Source organism: Anomalospiza imberbis, chromosome 4, assembly GCF_031753505.1.
Source record: "Anomalospiza imberbis isolate Cuckoo-Finch-1a 21T00152 chromosome 4, ASM3175350v1, whole genome shotgun sequence".
NCBI classification, from domain to species: Eukaryota; Metazoa; Chordata; class Aves; order Passeriformes; family Viduidae; genus Anomalospiza; species Anomalospiza imberbis.
Window position 1 is genome coordinate 54,019,103 of NC_089684.1, and position 14,381 is coordinate 54,033,483.

Genomic DNA, 14,381 nt, shown 5'->3' on the forward strand with positions numbered 1-14,381 from the left:
GATGCTTTTTTTCATGGACTATTCTTAACAAATATCTCTCTTTTCCTATCTACATGCAGATTCTTACAGATGAAGTTTTATTTGACCCCTGAAATTTGTGATTTTTAGGTTTTGGGGTTTTTTTTTAATCTATTCAGAAGTTTCATAGCAAAAAATCTCATACTTTCAAATGCACAGCTACAAGTATGATTGCAAGTTTTTGTCTTTTCTCAAGTTTTTAGAAAGTGAGAGCATACTGTAAGTACTTCTGGGCAGCCAGAGCTACCAGGAAAATAAACTTCTCAGAAAGATTCAAGTTTTTGCAAACTTTTTAGCATCTGCTTAATTTAATTCATGTGAATGGACCCACTGAAATCCAAAGAAGTGTTTATGAGAGTCACTTAATACTCTGTAGGACTGGAACATAAGCTGCTGTTTTACTCAAGAACAGAGCCTCACTCACCTTTTCAGCTATTTAACTATTCCACTGTCCACCACAACTATTTTGGGGAGATCAAGAGGTTCTAGGCACATCTTATTAATTTTTCACTACCACCCCTTGACACCTAATAATCAAAAAGCTCCCTAACAAATTATAGGAAACCACCTACTGCTCCAATCCCTCAAGCCATTTCCACTTTTGCAGCAGCAGGCTCTTCAATCATTATGCTAAAAGCAATGTTAATTTTCACATTTCTTACTTAAAACAAAGAATCTTAGGAGAAAAATAACATTCAGGAAATTATTAATATGAAAGTACATTACTACAAGGCTGTTATATGGACAAACTACCATACTACTATTAATAAGTACATCATAATTTGATTATGCTAGGAAAACTAAGCAGAAAAAGGGCATTTAGGTTGACTCTGCTGCAGCACTATGATAAAAGGTAAAAAAAGCAAACATTTAAACCATTACTTAAACTATTAAGAATTCACTGTATAAGCTTCTACTCCTCTGTGGTAATAAAGTTCACAAAAGCAATATATGATTTAATATGAAATACTTAAAGAATTAGATTTCTATTTCTTCCAACTAAATTGTACTGGGAGATGAGAGGACTTAGTGTGTATGAAGTCACTGACTACACCAGTGCACTTGTACTAAATATCAGTAATAATTTTGTACAGAAAATTAATTCATAATTCAAAGTAAGACATAATAATGACTCAATTCCTGTTCTCTAAGAGATATTTCCACCCACAAGAGCTGATTAAGTGCATAGTCTTATAAGCAGTGGTTGTGATTGCTTCCAGATTCAAAACCATTTTAAACATAGTACTTCACACATTGACCCTCAAAGCATTCATACAGAAAAGTAACTTTAAGATATCGAATACATTTAATGCATTGTGAAGCACAGAACAGGATTATATTCTGTTAGCTCTGTACAAACACAGAGCAAAAAGACAACCTACTGCCTTCAGGAGCCTACAGGTGAAGTACAAAACACAAGAAGTCTTCAACACCATCACCATCAACCGTCACCAACTCATGCCAGATTTTCAATGCAAGCTCCTAAGAAAATTTAAAAAATTATGTTTACGTGATGCCACTCCATATGTATGGCACTATATATATATACGGGTTTGGCTCCTCATCCCTACATTTTAATTCTAAACCCACTGACTGATTTCAATCATATCTGACAGAGAAGTAGATAGCCATATGGCTGAAGTAGCCATATCAGTTTATACCACAAGTCCATGGCACAGATGCATCTAGAACAGTAATTTTAAAAAGTACAAAAAATATAAGAATAGGGAAGGCATATAAATAAAGATGCTTCCCAAATACATCTTCCTATCTTTGGTAATTTGTAACTTGGGCAGCTGGGCTGCTACTGCAGTTGCTAGCAGCTGGCTGCTGGACAAGCACAGGTTTCTATGTGCTACTGCCTGACCCAAGAACAGACACTCTTGCTGTGTAACTGTTGATGGTCAGACCCCAAAGATCAAAGCTTTCGTAGAACTGGTCAGCCAGTGCGGACTGCTCCTTTCTAGACCCATTAGATGCAGGTCCAAGATTTCTGGGCATGCTGCACATGCAGAGCTTGCTCAAGCAAACAGGAGGGAACTCAGTCTGAATTATTAGAATCAAATCTGCAGCTTTGGAAACTGTCTAACATTTTAACTAGTTGTTTAATTAAACTTCCTGTTCTTTTTCAAACAGCCCCAAACAATGTCACCTCTGACACAAAAATCTCCAGTTTTCTTTCATTGCCTTTTACTACACAAACAGAGGAATTTTTAGGTTTAAATATTTAACATAGCATTTGATAAGTTCTTAAAACCACATTTGCAAACATGCCAAGAGAATAAATTTCTAAAGCATAAAGTAAGAATATTTTTTCCTGTCTTTCTAGTCTCCTAATTGTGATTCTTTTTTAAATATGGACCAGCTTTACTTATCTTCCTACTAATGCATTCTAAATTGAATTCGCAATCCTTCCTGCAGAACCAAACTTATTATGTGAATATTCTTTTTCATTCCCATGAAAATTCAAGAGGAAGCAGAGCTAACATCGAAAGATAGCATACGTAAAACATATTTAGTCTCTTCCAAATATTTCAGGAATTCAATATTATAAATAAGCTGTTTACTTAGATCATCACTATTATTTAGCTGTTCACTACCAGAAAAGAAAAATCAGATTTCAAGTGTAGTTTGTGAAATATTCCTGGTCTCTCATGTAGTGTTACAGCCCAATAGTAAAAAATAAAATTGAAAGTGAGCTTGTAATCTACATCACTAAATGCTTTCTCAAGGCCAGAGCTTTTTTAAAAAAATAAAAACATTTACATATAAAAACAACTTTTTTTATTTTAAAAATTAAATTATTATGCAAGACATATGGAAAGAGCTATAGAGGAGGATACCACAAGCTGGGCAGAGCATTCCTTTGACGCAGGGCTGTTGGCAGACATGTTCACATTGGTAACCCTCCCTCACAGCTGCTCTGTCTTCACCAGAACCACAGGATTAAGTATCATTGTACCAAATAACATCATATTTATCAGAGGTTTCATCAACCTACAGTGATTTGAAAATAACATTTAATTATCTCTGAAATGGCTAATGGTGTTCAAATGAGACCTAATTTTCTATCATAAAAAGGCTTTTAAAAAGACTGTACATGGAAGCAAGGACTTTGATGCTTCATGAAGATCGGTAAAAGAACCCTAATGTTTAATATCCTTCTTCATCATGAGTAAGGGCTGAAATTTATATTAAGTGAATATTGTAGGTGCCTGAGTTTGTTCTGTATGAATGAGAAAGATAAACATGGGAACGTGGTCTACAGAGTGGAACATGGGCACACTCCTACCTGAAAGGAGTTGTGCCAGAACAAACATGCTAAAGACCAAGGCAGTTCTATTACAGTGACAGAGTGATGCTGATTAATATTTCAGTCAGATGACCAGAGACAAACCAAACCAGAGGCAGATGCCAAACTTGTTTCACACCTTTTGTGATGTGGAGCATGTATGTTGTGCTAATCAGCATTTACATGGTCAGGGATACTTTAACTCTGCTTATTCTAAAGTCAAAATCAGACCTGGAAAATGACAAAAAAAAAAAAAAAAAAAAAAAAAAAAAAAAAAAAAAAAAAAAAAAAAAAAGTGAAGAGGATTACATGGGAAAGAAAAAAAAAATTCAGGTTGCCTAGTAAAACAAGAATAACCCAAAACAGATCTGGGGCTGATACTCCAGGCACTGTTTTAACAAAAGTCATCTAGTCCCACAGCTTGATCACCTTCCCAGTGAGGAGTGCCTGGGTGCCTCTCCAAACAAGGACCATACTCTCTGCAGTTTCACACAGGGATAGACAAGGCCCAACACCACTCACTTTTCCTGGGTGGAAGTTGGTCTCTCTAAATGCCTTTCATTTTAACTGTTTCATTTTACTTATCTTGCTAAAATAATTAATTTCAGAAGTACCAGCACACTGTCCCTAGTGTAATGTGAGGGGGAATAATTCCCACTCAAATGCAAAGCCTGCCTGCTCTCCATAGCCCCATTCACAATGAATTTGGAACACCTCAAATGACATTAACAGAATTCAGCTACTGTAAAATACTGGGAATGAACCCCTTTGAGAAGAAGGATGAAAGGACATTTATCTTCATCATTATTCCTGAAGCAGCAGAACTTCATATCCGTGCCAATGGAAAGGGTGTAAAGGAGCTGAGGGAACATCCAAGTGGGTTAGGAGACTATTAGAGAGGGCTTGGGAGCAGTTGGGAAAATTGGTCAGGGGCCAAATACGTCAAAGAAAACATTGGAAGCGACTGAGGGAGTGCTGGAAAGTTCTCCACATTCAGTCTGAAGCCAAACCAGGAGATTTCCAATCTGTGAGCACTGAGTTTTTGCCAGCTTTTTGTGTTTCCTCACCCAGCCTCTGCCCTAGGTGTCCATTACTTTAAGAGCCATAAAAAAGCTAAGTGGAATTATATAACATTATCTGTGAAAAGGAACAGCTCTTTCACCACATCATGTTGGATCCCTCTTGTCATACAGACACCGTGCTTCAGTTTAACCGCTATGAAGTATAATAACATAATTAGTCATCTTCGAGCCAGGTTTCAAATTAGCCTTGCATTCCACTCTTAAACCTCTAATACATTTTAAATGACCCTCAGATCAAGCAGATACAAGCAGGGAAAGACTGTAAGCCCTGATAAATGAGATCTATATTTCTTTATTTTACTCCAGTAAAGACTTTGGTATTCAACAGATTCTTCAGAGACAGTTTTTGCATGTCAGCATTTAATTGGCTGTAGCTAGAGCTGCAAAGCAGTTTCAGTAACAAACCCTTAATGTGAAATTCTCCCCCTTAAAGACTGATGTTTTTCATGGTTGATCTCTCCCCGTGATCACAGATTGTTTTAGAAATATGCTAAGTACTTCTTTCTTCATGTTATGAGCACTACTCTTTTCTGTCTTCATGGATTTAAGGATAGGTCCAATAGTTAAGTAGCACAAAAAGAGGAAGGAAAATATTTTAATTCATGCCAAGTGCTCTTCTGAACAGTTATCTCTACACTTACACCTTCTCATGGCTCTTTTCTGTAGAAATGTGGTAATTTCAGTCTTCTTGAGCCTCCTTAACATAAAGTTTATTTTACATTTGAAAAATGGAGACAGATGTATCACCCTGGTTTATCCCAACTTTAGGACAGGAAAAGAGATACCTCTAGAGATTAGTTTTGTCCATCTAGATGTGAACAGTTCTTTGGAAGTACTTTGTTTCCTAGTACTTTATCACACTGAGGACCCACACTTCCAGCTTGACCCTCTCAGAAAGAGTGGGTGAATCCCTGTCTAAATAAGCTGAAGTCCAGTCAGAGCAGAAAACATCATGTAAAGTGAGAACAAACTGAGAAGCAGGATCAAGAGACACATCTAAATTCCATATGCCTGACCCCAAGGATCTTCTTTTCTGATCCCTGATGTTCCCAGACCCAATTCCCACATCTCCCGAAAGCTTTCAGGGTCCCAAGACCCTTTCCCTCATCACTGCTACCCACAACACACAGCAACACACCCACATGTGGGGCCAGGAGGTCTGCAATAGTTATGTGCTTCTGACATATAACAGAAACTGTGCCAAAGAGGCAGCATCTTCAATATGGGAAAAATTCTTTTTTCCCTTACCTCCTAGAAAAACTAAGGAAAGAGTTGAAGAAATTTGTAAAATGATATATATAATCTCAGAAGGCGCAGCAAACTAATTTTTTTAACTACCAAAAAACCCCATATTTCATTTCTTCAAAATGGCAGGTATGACCATGATATACTTAATCCCAAGGTTCTTTACAACAGAACTTTACACTATCAAATCGTTAAAACTTCTGTACAGTGTACATGACATTTACTGTTGCCCTCCATTATACTGAGTGTCTCTCTGGAACTGCTATTTATTTTCCAATCATTTTTCCTAATGAGTTTGTTCTTTATTTGAATTACAAATGCCTGTCCCTATTTATATTTAATTTCTGAAACTTAAATAATAGTCATCTTTGTTTACCAGTCAACAGTCTTTCTTATAGAAATTAACTTATCCCAAAACAAAGAAAAAAAAATCTCAACCTTTAAATTCTTGCAAATTGTTTTTCTCAAGTTAGGGGTTTAACTGATGCCATGACAGAAAGACAGTAATAACCAGAGATCAGAAGGTACAGTTCAAGACCAATGGCAGCTTTTCAGCTCAGTGTTGTCTATCAAATGGATGTTTTTTGCTCCCTCCTCCCCCTTCCATACCCATGCATTTACTCAAGAGTCTGATCCAAGGTCTGAACCAATTAGAACCTGGATTAAGCCCATTCAGGAAAAATAAATCAGATCTTGAAATTTCTTACATGGAGAGAAGGATCCAGTTTTGATGAAACCTGTATTTGCATGTCTCACTCATTCTGTGCACAGGAAAAAACAACCACATTGTATTTTCCACAAAATGCACATAATTGTACAAATTTCTGACTTTAAATGCCAAGTTATAATGGACATGAGACTACTGCAAGAGAATAACTAGAGCTAAACTTAACAATGCAAGCTTTTTTACCCTACAGGGTGAACTTACACTGCTGAAGCTATCTATAAATAGACATTTCTTGAAGTAAAGTTCATTCACAATGTACAAGAGAAAGCAAGCAGAAGTAACTACTGGAAATTACCTCAGACCTATTATGTCAATCCCTGACCAACTACGTACATTTGTTGTTTTTTTTTTTTTTTTTTTATATTGTATTTTGCAATAATTTTATCAGATTAGAGGCCACAGGAAAAATGCATCACTCATGTGTCTAAAACAACATTCAATTCCTTTCAGTTCTCTACTTTGGAAGAAGAAATAGCTTTTCATCAGCAGAAATTATTTTTCAACCTCTCCCAAGCCCATCATCACCTTAGACAAGGCAGTAGGCCTGTATTTTCCAAAAGCAAATTGAAGGAAAAAAGAAGCTTTAAATGCAGCCCAAGAAATAGGTGCAGAAGATTATTTTGTAGACAGTAAAGTGAATAAAACATCTGTTCAAGACCACTCAGCCACCTCCTGAATACAGAAGCATGTCAAAACTGACCAAGTTTTAGGGGGAAAAAAAAATCCAAAATAACTTCTATCTTCCCTGCAATTCTTCAACGAATTATCTTTTTCCAAATAGTAGACCTGTGACATTTCTTCAAGTAACACAGTGTTAAAAATAAGGAAACTAAAGTTTATTTAAGCTAAAATTTGACTTGTAATAGTCAGTTGTAGGAATGGTAACTCAACGAAAATATTTGCGCATGATGTAGGAAAAATACAGAGCAAAGTGGCTCAGGCTTTCTTTCTGAGACTTAAAATGAGCAAGGCTAACACATAACATTAGTTAATTAATACAGCATCCTTATTACTACTCTGTGAAGAGAGAAATTACAAATGTTAAAGTTCAGTGCTGGGAGATTTTAGCTCAGTCCAGGGATTTTCTACCTATGTTCATAAACTGCCTAGCTCAGAGCACTACGCACAGACACCTAAGCAATTTCAGGGGCATTGATTCCATATCAGCCGGGAAAGAAATAAAGTCTCCTCCATATTCCCTGGTCCAGAGAAGGTGAGAGAATTCTTTAATCTTTGTGAAAACAGATTGACAGCAATTTACCTGATTTTTTTTTTTTTACAGCTTATCCATCCCTTCCCCAAATCACAACACAAACAGCCTGAAGTGCATTTCTCAGGAAGGAGACATCATATGTACACCTCTTAACTAGTTGTGCTGATTAACTAAATTACCAATAGATGATGATCCAAAAAAAAAACTACCAAAAGAAAGAAGAGATCCAGTTTATGGACATAAAGGTCAGGGCACTACAGTGAAGAAGTAGAAATTATCCAATATCTGGAAATGATGCAAGTCCTCCATGAATAAAATAAACAGGCAGTAAATGTGCTCTCAGAGAAATAAATCAGCCAGGAAGGGGGAAACAGATACTCAAAGACATCAGTTCAGTTTCTTGGTTTTTATCTTAACTAAAGCAGTGCCTATTTTCTCAGTGAGTTAAGCTATTTGGAGATCTGTCAGTCTCCAAGAAATTTTTACTCCTCAGTGACTTAAGAAAAATAGCTTAGAGAAACATGCAGGGTCTCTGATCACCACTCAGGCAAGTTGTTGTTTTAGTTTTAGCATCCTGGTACCTAGAGTTGCCCCTGTTTCCCTTCTTTTTATTTTTATTTTTTTATTTTCTCAGAGCAAAGAATACTAACAGTCTGTGGCTGTGCATGACTGCTAATACAAAGACAGAGATCTACAAACTTCAGTCCCAACTCCCCAGGCCCAGAAACAGCATTATGGATAGATAGTAAGTGTAATCTGAATTTTGCAAAATGGAGTTGTGTCCACAACAAAGACTAGTTACTAATTCTTTCTTTTACTTAAAAAGAAAAAATCAACTTACCTACTCCTCCCCTCAACAAATCAATGCTTTATAGATACATTTCTCTGTATCTGTCTTTAATTATTAATTACCTTTCAGCTCTGCAGTGACTGTCATGGTTATTTCACACTGATAGACCAGAGAAAAGGGTCCATCCCACTGCAGCTAAAAAAAAGGTAGGAGGATGGACAAAAGCAAAAAGGAGGGGGATGGTGGGAATTGGCAAGCTTCCATGACAGTTTATTTTAGTTTCAAAGATTATGAAAATTTTATTTTCAACACCAAAGGAAAAAGAGAGAAATAAAAAATTAAATAACTGCCTGGAGCTAAATGTTTCCTGCTTAGAATTGAGCTGCAAATCTGTAGAAATAGATATTTCTGCAACTACAGCCTTATTTCCAATAGTGTTCAATACAGTGAAATGTAACAGTCCTCATAGCAGGTACTGGCAGATAATGATCACAAAGCCAAATGTTTTCTGGCTAATTCATCATGAATCCAAGAGGATAAAGGCTACAAAGTAAGTGTTACTAGGGTGGCAGAGAAGGTAATGCTTTCCTGAACTAAAAAATTATTTTTGCTTCCTATCAGTGGTTCCTTTTTACTGCAAAGTGAAGGATTTCTCTACTTAGGCATCTCAGAGAGCCTGTAAGGCATGTTGTAGTCTAGCTTTTAGATTCTCTAAACTGTAGGTTCTAGCTCCTAAGAGGTACCTATAGTTTAACTTACCCTAATACTGTTTGTATTTTATGTAATTGTGATTGTCTTGAAGGTTTATGTGTCAGAAACATTCTGATTTATTCTAACTGATTAATTTGATATTTTGCTCTTACATTGGGATGGGAAGACAGGGACAAAATTCCCATAGTCAAGATTGACATGACTCAGGCAATAGGAGAAGATGGTCTCTCAAAGCAATGAGGCAGGAACAATTCTGAACTGTGGAAATGGCCCTCAAAAAGCACAAAGCAGAATTACATTTCCTAAAAAGGTTCCCTTTATAAAGAGGTGGTAAGCCAGAGATCCAGACCTTCGTGTGCATTACCTCAGGCACTGCCTCATCCCCGGCTGTGGTCATCCTCAGCTCCCTGAAGCAACATAAGTTTGTTGGGGGGTGTGACTGCAACTGGAGCCAAGAACATGTTCAGGAGAAAAAGGGATCTTTTTTGACCTCCTGTAGACTGATATTCAGTGGTGTCAGGTAATTATCATGTTGCTTTTTTGCAGCCATTATAAACACAAATAACCCTCCAGTGAAAGAAGTAAACTGAAGGCATCTCAGATGCTAAATCCAAAGCTAGAAAGGATCACCTGATCCTCTCTGTACATTTTCCTCTCCTCCTTCACTTCCAGACCCAAATCCATATAACTCAGAAACATACTTAAAGCACATCACACAAAATGCAGCAATCTACACTTCAAAAAATATACTGTTCCTACCTTTTCCTCTAGCAATGAGTTCCACATTTATTTACGCAGCCAAGCAAGTAATGATGACTTATTTCTTGAGTAAATTTATCTACCTTCGATATTTATCTACAGGATCTTGTCATGTGCTTTTATAGAAGATTAAAAGACCTCTGCTGACAAATATATTTTCCATAAATAAGTACTTACACACAGTAATCACACTGCTTTTTGACCTTTTCTCTTTGATAAGATTAATGACTGGCCTCCCTACAATTCACCTCATAAAGCGTATTTTTCAGCATCTGGATGATTTTTTTTGATAATTTCCCTACTCCTCACTTTCAGAATATATTCTCCAGAATTGAGGACATTTCTGAGGTGACGACACCAGATCTGAGCAGCTGCAGCTACCAAAGGCGAAGCCAAGTTGATTTTTTTACTTGTTCTTGATATACCCTTTATGGCCAGCCCACAAACAGCTTTACAGGAACCTCACCACAGGTTTCCAGGAACAGAGAATCTGGGATAAGCTAACATAGTGCTGTTATTGGAAAACTAACTTAAAACATTTTGTTCTTCTTTCCCTAAAAGTGAAAGGCCACTTGGCAAGTATGCCTAATAAAATCAGGCCATGCAGAGGAGGGACTAAATGAATGCATATACATATAAAAATAATCAGCATTTTTTCAACCACCCCACTAAGTTCTCCCGGAGAATTCAAGAACTTTCTAAGCCCAGACATAACTCATCTCTCAGACTCCAAAGAGCTCTTTTTAATCTGTCTCCTCTTGCTTAGCCTTAGACTTTGTAGACCTAAACCTACACCTCCAGCAAAAATTATTCTACCTATTCTCTGCTTCCCTGTGCTAATTTCCAGCAGAATTCAACTGATTTTCTACAGAAGAGCAAGAAAGTTTGTCAAGAAAAGGTCTGCAGCTGGAGATGAGAAAAAAAAAAAAATGAAAGCAAGAACATCTTCCAGGTTCAGTTCACAAATACATGTATAGGAGAATGTCGGCATCAGGAACAAACCTCTTGAGCTCTCTTTCCCATCAATTCAGTTATGTACTCATTGAGGAAGCTACCCCCAAACACCTTACATTGACTTCAAGGCTGCTAATTCCCAAAGCAGCCTTCCATCCTGAAAGCCTTATATCTTTGCATGTACAGCTCTCCATCTGTCTCCATAAAAGTGAATTTTTGATTTTTTTATCTCATCAACCATTTCAGATTATGTTTGCAACAACCTTCATTATTTTAGCAATTATTGTTCTATCTACAAACTTATCAGCAAACTCACGTAACTATTCATATTGGTGATTGAAAATATGGAAATACTGACTGGCACTGGATTCAGAGCTAACGCTTAGAAACTAAGTTAATTAGTTTTCACAAAATTGTGAATTATGTCCCCACTGCTTCCCCAAAGGAGATTTTCCCCTTTTCCTGGCGCTTGCCCCAAATGGACTATTCCAGCTTGTGGAAAACATGCTCTGACTTCTGTAGCTGACAGACCTGCCTTGGATCGTAAACACCCAATATCCTTTTTTCAACACTAAGCCATCATTTGAATTCACAGCTTTTAAGGAAACACCATGTGTTTCAACTGTCATATTTACCCAACACTAAAAAGCCTACCAGGAAAAATAAATTTTATTCTCATAACGCAATGCGTTACATTCCTAATTGCAGAACTGGAAGCAGTTAAAAACGGAAACTGTTCACTGCATTACATCATGCTTAGCACTAAAGTGGCTCCAGTGTTCCAATGAGCAATGTGCCAAAAGACACTCTCACTCATCTCTCTGCAACTCGCTTCTTTGTCACCTCTCCAGGAAAATTAAGCTTTAGAATTTGTACTTGATATCACCACTATAACCAAGCACTCTCTTCTTTCAAACTGGGTTTCTTCCCTTTTTTGGTTGTTTTTTCCCCTCAGAAAGGAATGCAATATGCAAAGGCAAAGATCTGAATAACTCATCCTTCTCAGTTGCATTCAGCTTCTCATGACAAATCCGGTGTATAAACTATGTCCCCTCACATCCAGGTAGGGGTGGGATCCTCTCACTGATACTTATCATTCCGTAATTCCCTACAACACAGGGAGCAACATACGCAATCCAGAATACTGTGTCCATCTTTGGGATCCTGCTGAACAAAGACCGACAGCCTGGAGAGACTCCAGTAGAGGACCACGATTAGAGAGCTGAAGCACGTGTCAGAAAAGGAAAAGTAAGGTGGCTCCATTTGTCCAGTGAAGAGAAGACTAAGGCAGCACCTTTCACTGTCTAAAGAGAAGAGAGAGACAGACTCTTCCCAGCGTCTGAGAACAAGAGAAATAAAACCACAAGCTGGAGGGTAAATTCCAGGGGGATATAAAAACAAAAATAATTGCACCCTGAGAGTAGTGAGGTACTAGGTCACTCGGAGAGGCTGACACATCTCTAACCTTGGTGTTCTCAAATTATGCCTGAAGCAGACAGACCCTTAACAGCTTCATCTCACTTTTGATATGAGCCCTACCTTGAGCAGGGAGGTGGGCCAGATGACCTCCAGATGTTCCTCCCAGCCTCAATTACTCTGCAATTCCATGCCACATGGATGGCTTAAATTATTCTCATGTGCCTTAATATATTATGTGAATATAATATTTTAAGAGTTCTGTTGATCAAATTTCTAAGTCCAAAACTTTATAGGAAGCCAAGTATATTTTAATATCATAACCACTTTCCTCACTTCATAAGGAAACAATTTTTTCTATCCTTTTAATAATGACTTCATAAAAATATCTGAATAATTTATAACTTACCAACTTTCTCCCTGCTGTTACAGTTAGCTGTTGTCACTATGATAAGCACACAGTAAAAAGTATTGGTTTTCTCAGATAAAGCAAGTTCAGACATAGGATTGCTACTTAGACTTAATCTCTAACTCAGTTTCTAGGCATAATTCATGGTCAGAGTACAGAGTACATCACTGGGTTTCAGGTCTTCTTTGCCTTTGCTGTTTTCCTATCCTTTTTCATTATCCTGTTATGGTAACAGTAACACTACAGCTACAATAACCTAAACCAACTGAATAATACTAATATTAGGAATATACTCACTAACTAGTATGATTAATAACAGTCTCTTCCTCCACAAAAATTATTTTCTCTAGTATGCCAATAGCTGTACTCAGTTAAGGTTGGATCAGATCCCACTGGGGTCCCTTCCAACCTTACTCCTTCTGAGACTCTCTGATTTGGTGCCAGTCATTGGACAGGTTGGTGGCAGAGCTGGGACCAGAGCCAAGGACACCTCCTTTACCACTAGACCATGCAGCCTCCACACATCTCAACATTTTTTCCAGTGAGATGGTATAACTCATTTGTATGTATGGCTAAATAAATAACAACAACAAGCTTTAATATCTTGTGATATTAAACATTATGAATTCAGGTGTATTTGTTATACATGAACAAGTATATTTTAAATTGTGATGCTCAGGGTTGAGCTAATAATTTTCCCCAAAGAAGGAACAAGAAAAAACTCACTGCTTTTCCAAAACACTGTTATATACACTCATTGCAAAGGGGGGGGCACTATATACCAGTGATACACAAAAGATCTTCCAATACACAGTCTATAAAATGTTTCAAAATATTCTTGGTGAAACACTGCACTGAAATATAACACCACATCATATGTTGTCATTTTGGAGGTAAAACTATATGCTGTAGTAGTATGCCTTTCACTCAAATTCAAAGAACTGAAAAGCAAGGGGAGAAAAGTAGTGGCAGGATGGCTCATTTGACAAAGTACCCTGTAGCAACCACATCAATTAAGTTTGCATAGATCTCCAAGTGTGAGGCAGTTAATGAAACACTGATCATTTTCCCCAACTCTAACTTAGACATGTTAATTAAAAATTAGAAGAAATCATCATCATATAAAATGAGTTAACGGAGAGAGAGTATAAAAATACCTACCAGGCAGTGCTCTGTACACGAGACTTCTTTTCAACACTAATTAAAATGGATATTTCTGCACATGCAAGTCTACCCAATGAAACGCATATAATAGTGTGAGTTTAACATTTAATGATTTCTCTGTAAAGGAGAAGACTTTCATTTGGGAATGCTATAATTTACTCTGAGTAAGATCCATTTAATCATCATGTTTACTACCTTCTTTTTCTGCTCACATTTCCTTTTTCTAGCCAGTCATGCAATTGGCAATTTAAGGTTTAAATTGTGACCGCTTAAGACTTTATCTATTACATTTCCCAACCCCCCGGTTTTTTTCCCTCCTTGTACCACAAACTAGGCTAGCTGAAAATCTTCCCTGGCTGATAAAACGAGACATTTACACTACCAAATGAAACACTGATGCGTACAGCTTCACCCCGCAGCAGAGGAATCACCCCCGGCAGCGGGGCAAGCTCAGTTCAGCTGCAGGACTGAAAAGGAGAGGGTTACAGAGAGCTTTGCACAGGGAGGGGTGAAGCCAAGCCAAACAGGAATAAGGAGAAGAGGGCAACTGCTCTGGAGACACACATCCTGAACACAGACAATTCAGATCAAGCTCCTCTGA

General features: G+C 37.4%; 1 protein-coding gene across 10 annotated transcripts in view; it reads right to left on the minus strand.

The window, feature by feature from the left end:
* SORCS2 (sortilin related VPS10 domain containing receptor 2) overlaps nucleotides 1-14,381 on the minus strand; it is a 540,320-nt gene that overhangs the window by 368,835 nt on the left and 157,104 nt on the right. The window contains exon 2 of one of the 10 annotated variants that reach the window (XM_068188617.1): nucleotides 8,490-8,562. The exons of 8 other annotated variants lie outside the window; for them this stretch is intronic. The gene's annotated coding sequence lies outside the window, so the exon portion shown is untranslated. Of the gene's footprint in view, nucleotides 1-8,489; nucleotides 8,563-12,330; nucleotides 12,388-14,381 lie in introns of all 10 variants that reach the window. One more of the 10 variants, XM_068188618.1, reaches the window with a different exon arrangement.